The sequence below is a fragment of the Bubalus bubalis genome, chromosome 8 (assembly GCF_019923935.1).
Source record: "Bubalus bubalis isolate 160015118507 breed Murrah chromosome 8, NDDB_SH_1, whole genome shotgun sequence".
NCBI classification, from domain to species: Eukaryota; Metazoa; Chordata; class Mammalia; order Artiodactyla; family Bovidae; genus Bubalus; species Bubalus bubalis.
The window spans coordinates 68428175-68447057 of NC_059164.1; the positions used below are offsets into that span (position 1 = coordinate 68428175).

The window sequence follows — 18883 nt, forward strand, 5'->3', positions numbered from 1 at the left end:
CTCACATGCAAAAATGTAGGTTTTTTAAAAAGCTGTTCACTTTCTGCTAAGGAGGTAAGAGGATATGTTTGAAGAGCTAACACAGTTACCGATAGATACTCCATATGCTAACTTAACATAAATGCCTCAAATTTTTATATCCTTGATGGAGGGACATCAGGGTCTCTGGCTTATTTTATGTGCTTTAGTCTTGGGTGGGAAGTGCTTTTAAGTAAAATAAGAAACCATTTCAGAAGTCTTTCTCCTTTTCCACGTCAGTCATTTATTAACTGTAACAATTCCCTTTTCACCCACCGTGTTTCCCTATGTTCGTTTTATGATAGGGAGTCTCACCACTGTGAAACCAATTCTTCCTGGCTCCCCTGTGAAAAATGGGGGACAGAATGCAGAATCGTGACAGGGCTGGCCATATAACGTGGCTCTTGCTTTTGCTGTCTTCATCCAGTCTGTAGGTGGCAAGTTTAAAGGTCTGGGAAAATCCCCCTGATGGCTAGACAGTGGATTTCTAGTGGGATCAGATTAGCACATTCAAGTAGAATCGCTGTAGTACTGGCCAGGTCTGTTGTCAGACCTGTGCACCAGGATGAGGAAAAGCTGCCCATGGGTCTGTGATGTTTCTTAGACAAGAATCCAGCCCCTGAAAGGTGGAAATAAGACACATGCCAGCCATTAGGGATTGTCTCCATTCTATAGGCGTAGATGGTAGCAAGGGAAACTTTGTTTCCATCTATGCCTGTAGGATAGAGTCTGACCAATGACTAGGTCAAAAGCCAAGAGCCCAGGTCAGGGTCATGTGCAGCATCTTTGATCAATGACTATGTGGTACTGAGGCTCCTGGGCAGTCAAGAGAATGGGCCAGTGGTCAGGAAAATGGACTCTAGTACTGCCCCTGCCATAGCCTGGCTGGGTGACCTTGGACAGGTCACTTCACTCCTCTGGACCTTTGTCAGTAAATAGAGCGCAGTCCCAACTCTGCCACACACTGGTGACCTTGACAAATTCACAGCACCGTGTGTCAGAGGAAGCTGAAGGGATTTGTACTTAGAGTGTCCCAACCACAACATTCTGTAACCCCAGCAGGAGTCACGCACCATGCCTGGTAGTAGCAGTGACAGAGCTGGCTTGGTCATATTAAGAAATTGAGGATGTCAGAGACTGGGATGCCAGATTAGCATCAGCTAATAGTGTTGCCAAATATTTCATTTGCAAATGTTTTTACACGTTGGCAGCTAATTCGAATTGTTATAAAAGTCTGTACTAGCTGATGACTCTAGGGCAGAAGTTCCCTACTAGTCCAGTTGGGGGGACTTCTGCATTCCACTGACTGGAGGAAGAAACTGATTAGGTCGGGACCTGGCTGGTAGCCCAGTTGATGGAGGGTCCCCCACATGGAGAACATGGCTGTGTTGGCCAAGACTGAGCTGGCTAGTCTGGCCTGAGCTCCTACCTTAGCCTGGTTCCCTGGTACACCTGCAGTGATCTGGGTCAGCCTGGGCCTGTTTGCTTCCAACCCCGGTGGTCTGCCAGTAGCGGTTGGAAAGAGGATGTAGGGGGCAAGAAATGACGCTTGGCCTGCAGGTACCAGGCCTTCAGGGTCCGGTCACCGCGGAGACGTGCGGGCTCGGTGTCAGCAATGCCTGGGGCAGGTGCTGGGCTCGTGCAGCCCACCACTCAGCGACTCCTGGCTAGGGGTAGGTTGGCTCAGGGTGGGCACCGCAGCTCCCACAGAGAACCCCCGGGAAGCGGCATCCTGGCGCCGGCCGGCTGCGGATGGTGGGGAAGGGGCCAAGTGGCCAAGGAACCCCCAAATCGACACCACGTATTTGTCGGAAGGAAATTCGACCCTGGAGCAACAGTGGGCTGGGCAAGCACATTCCTGCCGGTTTCAACAGGGATTCTCCATCTGCCAGAAAGCCTCGGCTCCAAGCGGCCGGGTCCCACCCCTATAGTTGTGGGGAGCAGAACTCCCCAGAACACGGTTCCCCAAGCAGAACCATGACTCCCGGGGCCCCTCCTCTGGATACACTCCAGTGCACCCAGACGTGATGTTCTTTCCAGGCCCCTCACCTACTCCAGCCTGCCCTTTACAGAGGCGGAGCTCTGTCAAGTTCAAACACAAAAACCTATTTTTCTACTGATGCAGTTTGTGCAAAGGAACTTTGAAGACTGACAACAGCGTACAAGGACACTCACCCTCACGTTACTGGCGAAACATAAAAATAAATACACAAACATTCAAAACCTCTTTCAAGGTAATTTTGATAGCTGTGAATGTAGTTATTACTCCTTTTGTCTCCACAGTCTCACTTCCTGAAAATTTTCCTACACAATGCACTCAAAAATATTTATTGTATCACTTTAGTGATAACGAAAAAGTGGAAACAACCTAACCATCCAACTACATATAAACTGATTCAACAAGTAATGGAAAAACTCTATATAAAAGTGTGAGTTCACAGGCAAATCGGTCTAAATTTACATTAAATGAAAAATAATAAGTTGTTAAAAAATGACATGGTATGATTACTCCTTTGTTAAGGTGCAGAAAGAAATTTTAAGTAAATTCTGCAACTCAATCAGATGTGATTATTGGTTTCTTATAGATGATTATATAGGAAGCATATGTATATTTTATATGCACATACATCTAGACATTGTTTAGCTTTGAGGTATGATGGAGGAGGCATTAACTTACCACATTACAGATTTCTTCAAATTTTGATTTCTTTTTACATAAGCATGCATTAGTTTTGCATTTCCCATGCTCAAAAAATAACAAAGGTATTTTTAAAAATCGTAGACTTTCCTCATCTCTAGACCACCAGATTGTTATCACTTTTCATTACTGATTGTTTCACTAGTGTTATTTTTCCCTTCAGCCTCTTCTCCCTGTAGAGTATCCAAGAAAATTGCATTCCTTTCATTATAACTTATAAACTGCTTGTTTCATATGTGCAAATAATTTTTAACCCCTTTCAATTGCAAGAATAAAAGAAATGAGAATATTATTTCCACTTAATCTATTCAAATGAAAATATTAGGTATAGTATTTTTTGACCCTTGAAAGGAATGAAGTTTTTAATTCTCCTTACTTCTCAAGTTCTGTGTAATTTTGTCTTCTAGCAGCACATATTCTCTCTCAATACAGTAAACCATGAAAGTAGATCTTTAAGTGGTTTGAAAAAAAATTTTTTTTAATCCATAAAGCCTTCATAATTTCTAGAGGAAATAATCTTAGAAAGTTGAATAGGATTTCCAGAGACAAGATTTGGAGCAGGCAGGGCACTCTTGGCTGAAGGAGGGATGCTGTGAAAGAGCTGGGAGAGGGGTATGTGACTCTGGGATTGTTTAAATCAATCTGAACATTGTCCCAGAAACATGAGCTCCATTCATATTATGGGAAATAAGCATGGCCACACTTAAAACATGCAGAAATGCAGGGATTGTCTGGCCTTTTAAAAGATTCATATAGAAAAATGGCACCCAGCAACAACAAGCCAAGAGCATCCACCCCTATCAAGATGTCTGTTGTGATTCGTAGTTACACACAAAACAACATCATATTTCCTTAGGCAAAAATCTCAGAATATACCAAAATCATACACTCACACACATAAGTCAAGATTTTTGCTCAGACCCCTGTTTTCTTTCTCCTCCTTTTCATATGCATTAATAGCATCAGTATAAAAGGCAGGTGTTCTGGAACAAACTACCCCGGTTCTAATCCTGACTCTGCCATATATTAACTTATGACTTTGGTCAAGTTATTCAACTTCTCTGGGTTTCAAGTTCATCACCTCAAAAATGGACATAATAACATTACCCATTTTACAATGTTATGCAGCTTAAACAAGGTTATACATATATGTGTGTGTGTATATATATATACACATATATATAAAGATTTTAGAACACTAAGCTTTTCAGAATACTGAGAATATAGCTTTAGAATATAATGCTTGCTAGAATACTGAGTTTAATAAAAGTTACCCACAACTGTTGCCTATTCTTATATCCCCTAGGAAAGCTTACGCTTCCTTCATTCTCCCCTCCTTAAGACACTGCCATCTCCACATTCTTTTAATTGTCTTGGTTAGCTCCATCCCTGATTTAATGGAGATTCTAACAATAGCTTCTCCCCTGCTCTTTTCCTTCTCTCTCCTACTCAGTGGGAGGCAAATACCAAATCTGCCTGCAATGCAGGAGACCCTGGTTTGATTCCTGGTTTAGGAAGATCCACTAGAGAAGGGAACAGCTACCCACTCCAGTATTCTGGCCTGGAGAATTCCATGGATTGTATAGTTTGTGGGGTCACAAAGAGTTGGACATGACTAAGCTTCTTTCACTTTCACAGAACACCTAGTTGGAAACCTGTATTCTGTTCTTCCTCTCTGTGATAGTCTATGAGTTTTTAAGACAACTTTTCTGACGTATATTTTATATGTTATTAAATTCACCCATTTCAGGTGTATGATTCCATGATTTTTAGTAACTCTACTGTGTGGTGCAACCATCACAATAAATCATTTTTCGAACATTTTCATCCCCCTGGTCCTGCCAGGATCCCTCATGACCTACAGTTAATCTTACTTCCCTCCAGCTTGAGGCACCCACTAATCTACTTTCTGTCACTAAAAATTTACCTTTTCAAGGTTCATCCATGATGTAGCATATGTTAGTGGCTCAATATTTCCTATTTTATTGCTTATAAAATTAGAATGATTTCTACCGTGTCTATGAGAATTACATTATATACCAATATTGATATTATATAATTAAAATTACTATTACACCTATATTATTCTAGGCACTGAGCTAACTGCTTTATCTGCATCACGAAACTTAAACTTTACAACAGCCTTATGGGTTATCTGGGTAACATCATATTCACTTTTGAGTTGATGAAACTATTTTAGAATTGTGAGCAGGCTAACCTAACGTCACAAATCAAGTAGGCAGTAGGGTGGGGACTTAAACCTAAATCTATCTGATACCAGAATGAAAGCCCAAGTCACCTTCAAAATTAACAATTTTGAAATTTCATACCTTTCTATCATCACAAAAACAAAATTCAAGGAAATATTCATATAAACCCCACCAAAGAGAGAGAGAAATGGCCAGGGCTTCCTCAGTTGTAAATCTCCATTCATATGTAAGGAGTTTGTTCTCCATCATATTCTCCATCCCTGATGCGGCCCTGTTCAGAGAATGTTTAGCTCCCTTGGGAAAAAGCTGGAAGCATAAAGGACTCAGTTTGGCTGGATAAAGATTTCTGATATCTAAAGATGTTGCTCCTGGCACTGTCCTAGTGCATCCTCAGGCAGCCTGGAGAGGGAAACTAAACCTTTACCCATCACCCTGTCTAACAGGAAAGGAACATGGTGGGGTGGGCTTAGAGACCCCGTGACTCCTACTGTTAACAATATTTAGACTGGAACTCATAGCAGCATACTGTAACACTGAAGACGGACTGTTTCAATACTGGTCCATCCAGTACCCAGTGGTACTTGAGAAAACTGTTTAATAGGAAATTTCTGCTGCCACACTTGTTTAAACACCCTTGTCTAAAGATTTCTAAAGAAATCTCCAGTTGTTTAAGGCAGTAAAACCTAGTTGACATTTTATGATGAGCCTCAGGCTGGTGACATTCACCTTCAAAAATGTGTTGTTATTATGAATACACTAATAATATTTGCTGTGTTAATAAATACTACAACAAGCCATGCTCCAAATCTGTCCTATCGTTTCTGAGATAAACCCACGCCACCCTCATTAGCTACAGAAGGAAGGGCCGTCAGAATGGAAACCAAGCCCCTTATTGCATGGAAGAATCCCAGAGACCACAAGAGGGTGCCTAGGTGTTCTGGGGATGAGAAAACAAGTCTTCCAGCCCATTGGAAAGATCCAGGAGAGACAGGTGCTTAGAGAAATGCCACTCCAGCTCAATAGCACCTAACTTTGGCGATGATAGCATTTTACTGCCTGTGTGCAGTGTCCTTTAACAGTATCATTTATTCGTCAAATGAAAATAACTATTTGTTGGTGTTAGATGTCAGGATAGTGACGGGGCGGGGAGGGTAGTAAGGTACTACATCTGTTTCTTGATCTCTTGCAGGTTACACAGGTACTTTGTGATACTATGCACTTTTTTGTACGTAGTATTTCAATATAACGTATCCGAAAAGGCACAAATGAAAAATAGTTTAGAATGAAAGGAGCCCAGCATAGTGCCTGTTGCATAGTAGGTGAACATCGCGTTTGTGTTCATTGAATAAAGGATCGCGTTCGATCCCATCACGTGGGGTAAGCAGACTCGTAGGATACTGTTGATACTGTCGTCATTATTAACCTTTCTTCACAGGTTGGAAGACGTTTCAGGATCTTGGCCCGGTCACACGGTTAAGTCGCGGGGCCGGGAGCCTTGGTTCCTGACGCCGAGCCGGAAGAGGGTGGATCACCGCCCCATTTCGATTTCGCCGCCGCGCGGGCGGGGTCCCGCCACAGTCCCGAGCGAGGCTGGCCGGAAGAAGCCGGGCGGCCGGAGGCGGCTCTCCAGCCCGCAGCAGCGAGCGAGCTCCGAGGACGCGACCGGAGCGGACGGAAGGAGGCATGGCTGCGCTCGGCCCGGCCCGGCCCGCGGGGGCTCCCCCGGCTCCGCGTTCCCGCGGTCGCTCGCAGGGCCCGCGGTCCTGCAGGCCGCGCCGGTCCGTCTGCCCACGCCTTCGCGCTCTCCGCACCCTGGTCCCCTTCTCCGAACTACGGTGCCGCCGTCTGACCAGCCTCGGGAAAAAAAGCCCCAGCTTCCCGGAACTATTCGATATCATCCATTGGATGTGATGGCAGCAGTAGGAAAATACAGAAATGTAAGAACAACACAGCTTTTTCTTAGACCGCAAACAAAAACCTCCGACTTGGGCTCCCCTTGACCACGACTTAACTACACAAGCCTATGGACCTGGCTCAGGGTGGCTGAGAGAGGGTCTCCCGGGTCACACAGATCCTGGCCTTGGCCACCCAGCCCTGGGACCTAGCACGAGTCATGGACCTTCTGCCTCACTTTTCTCATCTGTAAGATTGGATCCCCTGTCCAATTCATGGGGGTTGCGCATGAGAGTGAAATGAGATACCCCTGCAAATCACGGCATTTAGCAGGTAGTGGGTACTGGACGATACTTCCTTAGCCTCCCCAACCTGAGCCAAACTGCCCTTTGTGCTTGTTCCCAAAAACCTCTCTCTCTGCCTGTCCTGGATCAGAGACACTCTCTAGGCCTGGCACAAGTATTCAGCCTCCTTGCTGCCTGCCCCAGCCTTCACTCCTCCATGCCTCTCAGCACACTAGGCGTGCTGTCCCTGGGTCTTATCTCAGCCTCCAGTGTGAACATTTATGTAGCTGCGTCACCCCACCTTTCTCTCACAAACTCACACATGCACACACAGATTATTAAGGCTGTTGAAGGATGAGTACCAAAATGCCAAGTGGTGCCTAGCACGGAGACTTGCCAGCCCAATAAATGTCTGTTGTGGGACAGGGTGGTAGGTAGAGAAGGCCTGCTCTACCTCTAGCCTCTTCCTCCCAACCCCCACCTCACAGCGCCCTCCCCCCTTTCTCTGCAGCTGGTGGTGCTAAAGACTAAGCCTCCACCCCCTCCCCTCAACTCAGAAGCCATATTCACCCTAGCCGTGGTGACAGGTTGATGACTCCTATAACAGGCCCCTTTCCTCCTCTGGGGGGTTCCTGCCTCTATGGAGCCTGGTGGAGGGGCCACCAGCAGGGCCGGAAACCTGAGGAGAACGTCTCTGGCTGCCACTGATTTCTGTTCCTAGAATTGATGTTTTTCTACAATTACAACCTTCCCTCCTTCATTATGTCTCCTGTGTTCCTGAAGCAGTAAATACCAGAGTTATGCATTACATTTCCCATAACTTACTTTCAATGATCAGAAAAGCTTCTATTAATAGACGTGTTATTGACAGGGAACCTGGTTTTGAAGCTGAGAGTAAGATTTCTAGAGCAGTGGTTACCTGCTTAGCACAGAGATGCCCACCTCTCCAGCTTCTGTCCCCTGGGCCCCTGTCTGCACACAGTACAGTAACAAGAGACAAGATTAGCGGTTAAAAACACGGCCCCCAGATCCAGTGCTTGAGTTCAGTCCTGGCATTGCCCCTTAACCTGGCTGTGTTTCTGTCTCTCCATCTGTGATATGAGGATGATGACAATAATAATTCCTAGAGTTGTTAGGCAGATTAATGAGTTCATATCTGTGCAGTGATTAGCACTCTATAAGCACTCAGTAATTTTTGTCACATACCTAAAGTTTAATACAGCTGGAGACCCTGACTCCTAAAGGTGTCTAGCTAGCCCGAAATGCTTGTAAACTGTTCTGAAAAAGAGACCCAGGATACCTGTGGCAAAAATATGCACAAGGCTCACCTAGTTTAACCCTGGTCTTATTATTGATATTTAAGCTTGATAGAACTGTACTTGGGAATAAACTAATCTCTCTCAATCTTTACTTTCCTTCATTTGTGTTATATGTGCATGGCCACATTCTGAAAGGAAAACAAGAAAGGAAAGAAGGGGAGAGGTAGAGAGAAGGAGGGAGGGAAAGAGGAAGGGGGAAGAAGAGAGGAAGGATCAGGTTGAGAAGGCCGAATTGTGATAAAAATTCTTATTTTTAAAATTATTTTCCATCAGAATTAGAATAATAATGCCAAATGTTCAATAAATAATGCCAAACTCATAATTTCCTGGACCTTACAGTTTCTAGAAAATCTAGGTCAGAAGACATTGCTGGGCCAGGTCAGCTAGGTCTCAGACCTGGAGGGAAGCAATGGCTGCAGCCACCGGATAAGCATCTGCCCCCCAGCATCACAGAGACCGACTCCCACTTCCACACTTGAACTAGGCCCTCCACTCCCTGATAGCATCAACAGCACAGGTTGCACAAAACTCAGCCATTTCCCACTTCAAGACCAGGTATGACAAGGAAAGGAGCTTTCTTTCACTTGGTGCTCAGTTGTGTCCGACTCTTTTTCAACCCCATAGACTGTAGCCTGCCAAGCTCCTCTGTCCATGGAATTTTCCAGGCAAGAATACTGGAGTGGGTTGCCATTTCTTCCTCTAGGGATCTTCCCCACCCAGAACCCAAGTCTCCTGCATTACAGGTGGTTTCTTTACCACTAGCGCCACCTAGGAAGCCCTTCTTTCACTCAAGCCTGCCTGAAAAGGTGAGGCCTGGATCCCCTTCCTCCAGCATCTAAACACACACACATTTGTCCTGGATTCAGTATGTCTAATGGTTTGGATTATATGCTCTAGAAACTACAGGCTTCCAAAAGGCTTCATGAAGATGTTCCAAGTGGAGGTTCAAGGCAGCCCTGAGAAGGTGCTCATGACCCAGCTGGCCAGAAGGCCAAAAAAGAAGAGACTGGTTCCCATCCTGCTTCCCCAGCTCTCTGGAACCCTACAAAGATCATTTCAAGCCGAGCACTCCAGTTTTGTTTTGTTTTTTGAGAAAGAAAGTGTGATTTTCTTTGCTACTCAAAAGGGGAACACAGTAGGTTCCTAAGCTACTGTGTTAGCACTTTAAGAACTGAGACCCGCCCTCTAAGCACTCCACTTTTCCCCCCAGAAATGCCTGCTTCACCTAGGCCTAAATCAGTAATTCTCCACAGGGGGATGATTATGGCCCTCAGGGAACATTTGGCAAAGTCTGCAGACATTTTAGATGGTCACAACTGGGGTAGGGTCTACTGGCATCTAGTGGATAGAAGCCGGAGATGATGCTAAACATTCTGCAGTGCACAAGACACCCTCCACAGCAAAAACCATTCCAGGCCAAAATGTCAATAGTGCCTCGATTGAGAGATCCTGACCTAAACCAAAAGCCAACTGCCTTGGAGGAAGTAATCCCTCAGAATTCTCCAGCAACCTAGGCAGAGAGCAAACTGGAGCATGGGGCTGGTGGGGAGGAGCCCAAGAGGCTTTCTCGGGCCCCACACTAAGAATGGGGAGGTCCCAACATACTCCTTCCTCCTGCTTTGCCTGCAGAACACAAAATCCTGGCATCTGAAAAGATTAAACAAAACCCATGATTCCCAGCCCCTCAGGCTGCATAACCCTGCCTCTCATCTCCTATTTCCCTCCTGCACCCCCTCACTCTTGGAGCACAGTTGGAAATTCAGATTGCAATCTTTTACTGTCCAGCCCTCAAAGGCTCAGCCTGCTTCCTCTCCCAGGGACAAAGTCTCCTCAACGTCCTGCCTCCCTTTGAGATGAACCCCCCAACCCTGCCTCTCTCACCAACTGTAAGTTTGTCTTCCCCACCTCCCTCTACCCCGCCTTCTCTCTCTAATTAAACCACATCCAGGGTGTTGGGAGGGAAGGGGAAAGGATTCTGAAGACTTCCGTGCTGCAGGTTCTGGGGGCCTACAGCCTCATGTTTTTTTTTTGTGAGGTGCCAGCCACGCTGTGATCATTAAACCCCACCATGGTGGGGGGATTTTCTTGCTGCTGTTAACCTGGGAGCCAGCTCCATTCTTGTTTATCAGACTTGATTTAATTCAGCTTGGTCAGGTTCCAAGTGTTGAGGTGGAGATTAAAGGCAACTGAAGAATCCAATTAGCTGCCCAGTCTTCTTTAAGCCAAAAAATCAGGTCACAAACTAGATCAAAGTGAAATTATTTCTCGACAGCTCTGTTCATTAAGGGGAGGGTGGGAGCTCATACTGGTAAGCTGGGCTCATTATGGGGATTGGCATTTTAAATACAGTATCTCCCCCAAATTATATGTTTCAGAGGTCACAGGGAGAAACCGAGATTATCTCATGAGAAGTTTCTATTTGGCTAATAGAAAACAGCCGAAGAACGAGCGAGTATATAACTTCTAGGAAAAGACTTAAACAAGGCCCCAATTTTCCTGGGCCGGAAAACCAAATCTGGAAACTGGAATTGGCAACAATCACTCCCAGCCAGAGAATTCCTCCTCCGAGTGATCTAGAGAGCTGAGAAAGCTAATTTTTCCAGGTGGCCCTATATTCACCCATTTTCATGAGAGCCTACCCCTTTTCCTGGCTGGGTACAGTGGCAAGGGAGGCCCCCTGGCTGCCCAGCCCAACCTCCCCCCAGCCCCAGGACCCAGGCAGCTTTGAAGAGAAACCACTCACCATCTCTGGATTCTGGGTCCCACGCAGTGTCATTTCCAGCAGCAAGAGATTCCCCTTGGGCCTTCCCGTGTTTCTATGGGCTCTTCTGAGGAGGCTGAAGAACATAGGAGGAGGAGAGCAAGGAAGGCCATGATCAGATTCATTTCCCATAGGAAGGATCAAATATCAAATTGCTGTGAAGGCATTTAGAAACCCTCAGTTTCATGTGAGAGAAAGAAAAATTACATTCAAGAGAGCAGAACAGGACATGTGCCCTCCTTCTTCTGTAAGCACTGATTTTGGACTAAGGAAATCAGCAGAAACCATGGCTTTTCCCCTCCCTGTTTCCTTCTGCTTGCAAAATTCCTGCTTAGCTTCTCAGGCAACCAGGAACCTCTGGGTTAGAAGATGGCATTTTTAGGCTCTCCAGGTCACAACCTTGTGGGACACTGAATGTGGTTAAGTTTGTAGGGGTTTTTTTGCGAGGGTGGGGGAATAGGTTGTGACCACTTCTGGAGTCTCTGAGGTCTGAACCACCAGTGAGAGACCCCTCTTCAAACTTCCCAGTCTCTCCATCTCATCCAAGTAGGGTCTGGGAGCAAAGTCACTTGTACCTGGAGGTCTGACCCTCTTGAGTGGAGTAAAGATAGGAGAGAGAAAGGGAGACACAGGAAGAACAAGGAGAGTCTGAAAGCTTCTATGAAAGCTTCTATCTGCACCTCCTACCAGGTTCTTGCTGTCCCCAAATTTCTAGCTGCTGCATCACTAACCAAGTCTGGGAGTCTTGACGACTTTATTATGTGGAGGCATCCAAATCATGGAGTTTATTTTGGGGCTGCAGCCACTCAGGACCCCCACTAGGCTTTTCTTCTCCCTTCCATCTCCCTTAGCAAGAGCCTGCACCCTCAAGGGAGAGGTGGGAAGCTCACACCTTGCCCAATATTGGGAGATCTAAGGACCCAGACCCCTGAGCTCAAGTAAGTGCAGCCCAAAGGGATTCCTCTTGGATGATGCATTTGAAGCAAAAGGAAATCATGTATGTCTCCTGGGTTTTGTTTTTCTTCTCTGTGTATTTCCCCTCATGGGATTACATCATCCTTCTAGATCCTTCCACACCCGCCTATTCTCCATGCCCCGGGGCTGGGGGGGGCAGCAGCGCTGTCAGGTCTTAGAAAATACACGCTGGATCCTACACGGATTTTCTAACGTGTCCCATAAGATGGAATGAACGCCCAATGTTTTCGTTTTGTTTTGTTTTAAATTAGCGGCCAAAAATGAGTTTCAAAATCTGGTTTCCGAAGGAGAAATGAAAGGACACAAGCCCGAGGTTGAATGTTGCACTAACCGAGCCGGGACCCAGTGATTCCCATAGGGCTTCTGCCGGCCTCTAGCAAAAGAGGAGCCTCCTGCAGCCGCCCCCGCCCGCCTCCCAAAAGGCCGCGCTTTAGGGGTTTCCGGGGATCGCGCTGCCAGAGGTGCACCCAAGCCCTGGCACTCTGGCCAGAGCCGTTCCTGCTGCTCCACACGGCGGCCTTGTTGTTTTTGTCCTAAAAGCCTGAGCTGAAATAGAAAGCTGGGGAGTCGAGGCTGTGGTTGGCTTGCACACGTGCGCCTTGGTCCCTCAGGGGGCCGGTCCCCGTCCTGGACGCAGTCCCTGTGCTGGTCACTCACACTCAGCTGACGGAGCCGCTGACTGGATATGGGGACCGAGATGTACGTGTCGCGCGGTGGGAGGTGCCAGCACAAGCCCTGTACCAATTTCCCGGAGAGCCCTGGCGCCACCGGGCCGGGTGGGGATGGGGGCGCGGACGTGCCGGCCCGGGAGGGGGGTCCCCCATCCCAGCTGTTCTCTTGGCCCCGCAGCACCCGGGACCCAAAATAGCCAGTTCACGCCGGGTCAGCCCGATGAGAGCCGAACCCGCACCGCTCCCCAGCAAGGGATCACGGGCCTAGGGCCTCTGCCCATAGGTCACATTTCCACACGGAGCAGTCTCGCAGGGGTGTTGCGGGTGCGCGGATCGCGGCCTGATGGGAAGGTGCGGAGAATGCGGATGAGACCCGAACGGCCGGGAAGAGAGGCAGCGCTCGCTCCTGCCCAAGCTGGGGGCTGTCCGCGGCCGCCAGGGTTCCAGGCCACCAGCCCAGCCCCCTCTGGCTGCTAGGCCCGCGCGCCAGGCCCGGCCTCCAAGGGCCCCGGGCTCCGTATACCCGCGCGGGCCGCTCCGGGCGCTCCTCGGCCGGCGCCTTCTCTCGGGCGCGCCCCTGAACTTGGCACAGACGCCGCCGCCCAATAGACACTTCGAACAATACGGGAGAAAAAGAAAGAACGAAAGAAAGAAACCACTTTGCCGGCATAAACGCTACGAGGCACTCTCCAAGTTTTCCTGGCTTCTCGTAAAGGTGACTGAGGCCGTTTACAGTAAGAGCAGAATAATGTTTGCGACTGTACGACATAATTATCTCCAGACTTGCCTCTCCCCCGCTCCCAGCTAGGGTTTTCACCAGCGAAAGCGGCTAATGCATTTGCACACATTAAACATCTTGAACGCATAATTACAGGCTGCAGACAGCCTGAACAATAAAATATCTCGGCTCGATATTTTTGGAAGCCTTTTGCGACTGTGCCTGGAATAAATAACAACCGCTTTCTATGTCCTCAGCCATCTAAACTGCAGCCACCGTAATTTTAGAGCACCCCTACCCCATCCCTTCTGGTGCTTTTGAGAAAAGGTGCCTGAGGTGAGTGGGGGTCTGTGTATGGGAAGGAGGGTGCAGCCTCCTGGAGAGGTGTCCCGCAATGAGGGAGGGCTCCCAGGGCTCTGTGCCTGGACAGGGGTGACTGGAAGAGGGAGGAGAAGAAAATAGGTTCCCAGCCGGAGGCCACCTTCCTCATTTGAGGGATGTAAGTAGGGCCCTCTAGGCCTTACAGCCTCTGGACACTGCTCTCCCCATCCTTTTCCTCTTCAGAGGCTAGACACTTTGGAGAAGGAGCTGGTTATCACCTCCCCCGCCTCGCAACCATCCTGAGAAGGGTGTCTTTAGACAGGACTGGTTCCTGTTACCTGAGAAATCTGCTGGAAAAGAGCTCCCTATTGAAGCAGCAAGATTGGGAGCAGGAAGCTGGGAGTGGTTATTTTCTCCCACCGAGGCCAGGGACGCTCTAGCTTCCCTTGAGTCTTACTTGCTGTGTCTGTAAAATGGAGATGATTATAATAACCACGGGACCTACTTCACAGGTTGTTATGAGGAAGCACTTAAAATTTTTTTTATTGCCATATAACTTACATATATAGTGAAGCATAAAAATCTTAAGCGCCCAGCTCACTGAATTTTTATATGTGTATATACTTGTATAACTACTACCCAGATCAAGATACAGAGAATTACTAACCCCCAAAAGGCTCCATGAAGAAGCACTTTTAAAACTAACTTTAGTCAGCGATAACATTATTGTCTCTAACTCAAGAAGTCAACATCCTGGTCAAGTATGTGGAGCCTGTTGACCCTCAGCAAAAAAAAATTGACAAACCAAATATACACAGAAAGGATATTTACTATTCACACCATGGTTAAGGGCTGTGAGAATCTCTGAACTGAAGGAGCATGGATGGGTTTTTGTCTACAAACCCCCAGGCACACGGAGATTTGGGGGAAAATTGAAGATAAGACTTCAGTCCGTTTTGAGACCATGGGGTTCTCCTGTTGCTATGTGCAGCTGGGACTTTATATCCTGGGCTGGTATGCTCAATTCCAGGTTAGGGCAAGCCCAGCAGAGAAAGGCCTGAGAATCCCTCCCAAGGGATAGGAATCTGAATAGATTCCTGTAGGGGTAAGGTCTAAGTTTTGGGGTGTCTTATTTCAATGTATCCTCTGAGTACAAATCTAGGTTGATATGTGGAGGGAATTTCCTACAGACATGTTTGGCCATGAGATGAACAGAGCACCCTGTTTCCTGACAAGTGCTATCCCACTGGCTAACACATGAAATTGGTACAAATTGCAAACAATACAAGAGAATTTACAGCAAAAAATGAATTCACCATCTGACCCTCTGACCCCCAGTTTACTCCATAGGAAGCTGCTGTTATTGGTGGCTTGACTATCCTTCCAGCTCTTATTACATACACACCTCCTTTTTTAAACCACACTGGTAGCCCTCAATATGCATGCTGCCCTGGCCTTGGATTTTTTTCCCTGAGTAACTGTCCAAGACAATTCTTGATGACACATGTATTGGTTCAGAAAGTTATGTTCAGCCCTGGTGACTCAACCCAGCTGACATTCATGCTAACCTTGTGTGGCCTGGCACGGGGGAAGGGTCATTATAGCCTGGATTCTAGATCCTGACATACCTCTAAAGGACTTGGCAACCTGCAAAACAATCAACTAACTTGGCTCACCACCCATCATTAGCAGCAACCCCTATCACTCCTTGAGTGACCAGAACCATGCTGGGGGAAATAGTCAAGGCACCGACCATGACTTTTGATCTACAACTATTCTCTGGAGTCAGGGGAAATTGGAAGTGCCTCTTGGAATTTTTAACTATTTTGTTTAATAGCTATAAAAACTGTGCTCCCATCATTAGCCCACCCTGGGTGTCTGCCTCCATCGATCCTATTTCCTCAGTCCTCCTTGGGGCCCAATAGGATGGCTCTCGTCCTGGCCCTCACCCAGGCCTGAGCAGAGGGAGGAGGGCACAGAGGGACCTCAGCCCCAAACCTTGGACCCCACAGTGTCTGCCAGAAGACGTCGGAGGAAACGCATTTACCACCTGGGCGACCTTGACGGCAGCCGATTAAACTTTAATCCGAGGTGTGTCCTCAACCTTGCCGTGTCATTTAAACACATCATAGGTCATAAAAGGATTCCAATGCCATGAGCGGGTCCAACGCGGGCCTGCAGGGAGTCAGCGTTTAATTCTGATGGATTTCCACAGCCAGGATTGGGAGCACGGGGTGTGGCGGGGGGCCATAAGAAAGAAAGAAAAAGGGTTGCTTTCCCAGCGGAACTCCAGACTTCAAAAAGCGGCGGGGGAAACCGAGTCTCGGGCTGGGGAACAGACAGAGCCCTTCAATTCCGATTAACTGGGAAGACATCTAGTGGGAAGAGGTCGCAACTGCAGCGACGTCTCGCGAGCATCCTCGGCCTCTGCCTGCCGCGATCCTGACTACTGCTTAATTGTGAGGGTGGGAGGGCCGAAAAGAGAAGACCCTTTCTCCCTGGCTGTGCCTTCGAAGCAGGCGACTATCTCAAAGTTTTCCAGTCAGGGCAGAAATCCCACTCAGTGCCGAGACACTATTTCTACCTCAGAGAGGACAGGTCCAGCTCTCACTGGCTTTCCAGTCTCCAGGTTCTGGTCCTAATCAGCCAACTGAGGCCACTTGGACCCAGGTTCCTCTGATTTTCATTCAACCCTTACTAGGGATCCTGAACCCAGAGCCAATAGAGTGGTGAAGTGCACGTGTGGGTTCTCCTCCAGGTTACTGAGTGATTCTGGGAACCACAGACAGCGGCAGAATTCATGGGAGGCAGATCCCCCGAAGGCCATCCCACCCAGTTACCTGCTTTGAGCTCTCATCACCCTCAACACCTGCTGGTGGTGGCCAGGCACACTGCAAAACCGAGGAGCCCGGCTGCCCAGGTGCACAGCCAGATGCAGTGTGTTCTCACCACATCTGTGTGGTGGAGCCGTTGCACCTTGCTGCATCTTCTTCTTCTTGCTCAGACTGTCTCATTTCTATGGAGGACCTGGTGCCTTTAAGGACCCTGGGAGAATGAACCACACTATGAGTGCCATCTCTTATATTAGCTCTCCCAGCTGCACCAGTGCCTCTCCCTAATGTGGATGTGGGCAGAAAGACAGGCAGATTCTGGGCAGGCCTCCTCCTCAGAGATGCCAATTACAGCTTCTCTGTTGGCAGCTTCACCTGTTTAAATCAGGGTCTTCTCCTCGGGCCCTCATGGCTGACCACTTTAGCTGGATCTAAGTTTTCCCTTTTGTTCCACTAATTGTGGCACACATCATCTAAGAATTACTAGGGAGGAGGAGCCTCAGGATACTTTCCAATGATACAGAAGGACAAAGCATATGTATGTTTCACATTTCTATGTGTGAATCCTGGGACTTCATGGATCCACTGATAGACTTTCCAGGCCCTCTGGGGTGGGGCCTGAGAGGACAGTGATGATGCTGAGAGTTGCCCTCAATAGGAAGACCCCATCTTATGCTCATTCCAAGGCTGTCAGAAACGGCCTCCTCCCTCCTTTTGCCCATCAAGTTGCCTTCTCCAAACTCAGTCGTGTCCAACTCTTTGTGACCCCATGGACTATACAGTCCATGGAATTCTCCAGGCCAGAATACTGGAGTGGGTAGCCTTTTCCCTTCTCCAGAGGATCTTCTCAACCCAGGGATCGAACCCAGGTCTCCCATATTGCAGGTGGATTCTTTACCAGCTGAGCCACAAGGGAAGCCCAAGAATACTGGAGTGGGTAGCCTATCCCTTCGCCAGCCAATCTTCCAGACCCAGGGATCGAACCAGGGTCTCCTGCATTGCAGGCAGATTTTTTTTATCAACTGAGCTATCAGGGAAGCCCAGCTTACTATACTCCAGGGCTTAAACACTCCCTGATTCTCACAGGAGGGCTTAGGGAACCCTGTTCTTTTTTGTGTTACCCTACACCCCCCACCAAATGAAAGTAACTAGAAACAGTGGATGATACCATCATAGGCAAATGCTTTGAAACCCTTTACCAAGGTGTTAGCCAGCCCTGTCACACACTGAAGTGCATCTTCTTCCCTGAAGTGCATCCCCAAAGTAGTATAAGAGGTATGGTTCTTTCTGCCTTCTCCTCTTCATACCTCTTAGCTGGGTGAATCTTATTCCTCAGGTAGAGAATCCCTTAGGTTTTATTGAAACTGATACAGACCATTAGAGCAGCAGTGAGTGGAGTGAGGTTTAGGGGGAAGGATTGTTGCTGATATAACCAGTCTTAACTTTAGAGAATGAAAAACTGAGACTTGGATCCTGTAGAAAATGAACTTAGGATCCAAGGGCCTGAAACAATCTGGGTCCCAGGCAAGCTCTACCAGCTTGGTGTGTGTGCTTGGAACAGAGCTGACCCTTCACTCCCTGCACCTACATGAACAATTCAGACAGCCCCCCTCCCAGCCCACCTGGCTAAGTCAGCACTAGACCCATGGCTGGATCCCACAGCCCCAGCTAGCCCGCTTTGCTCTGCTCCCAGCTCAGACCCGCGGGGATGTCTATTCCTCTGGGTGACAAACGAGTCTGTTTGCTCTCAGTGACATCAAATTACTTTCTACCAGCCAAGGGTCCCATGACCCGACATAACCCCACATTAGGTCCTAGAAATGTAAAGAAATATGGCCTTTTTGAAAGTGACTGAGAGCACGTAATTGCTAGCAGGCTCGGGAGGTTGTCCCAAGTATGGCTCAAGTCCTATGACAGGGCAGCGGAAACCAGCCAGAATTCCTTGCTTGGGCTCCCTATGGTCAGAAGGTTATGCCCACATTTAACTCTGGACTCTAATCAGTTTTAGAAAGCTCAGATTATTTTTGTGAAGTTAAAGAAATTGTAGGGAGACTTGCAACCTAAGCATCTTTTCCATACCAGTGGCTAGCGAGGTGGGGTGTGTGTGTGGGGGGGGTGGGTGTCGGGGGAAGTCAGGCTTCCATAGAGAACCAGTTTCTGTGGAGCTTTAAAAACACGGGCCTG

The 18883-nt window shown here is 47.9% G+C and overlaps 1 long non-coding RNA gene across 1 annotated transcript; it reads right to left on the minus strand.

The window, feature by feature from the left end:
• Positions 1-270: 270 nt before the first annotated feature.
• LOC123334749 lies at positions 271-11557 on the minus strand. Its single transcript, XR_006552844.2, has 3 exons — positions 11391-11557; positions 11166-11259; positions 271-637 (listed from the first exon to the last, which is right to left on the minus strand). It is a non-coding gene; the product is annotated as an uncharacterized LOC123334749 (long non-coding RNA).
• Positions 11558-18883: the final 7326 nt, after the last annotated feature.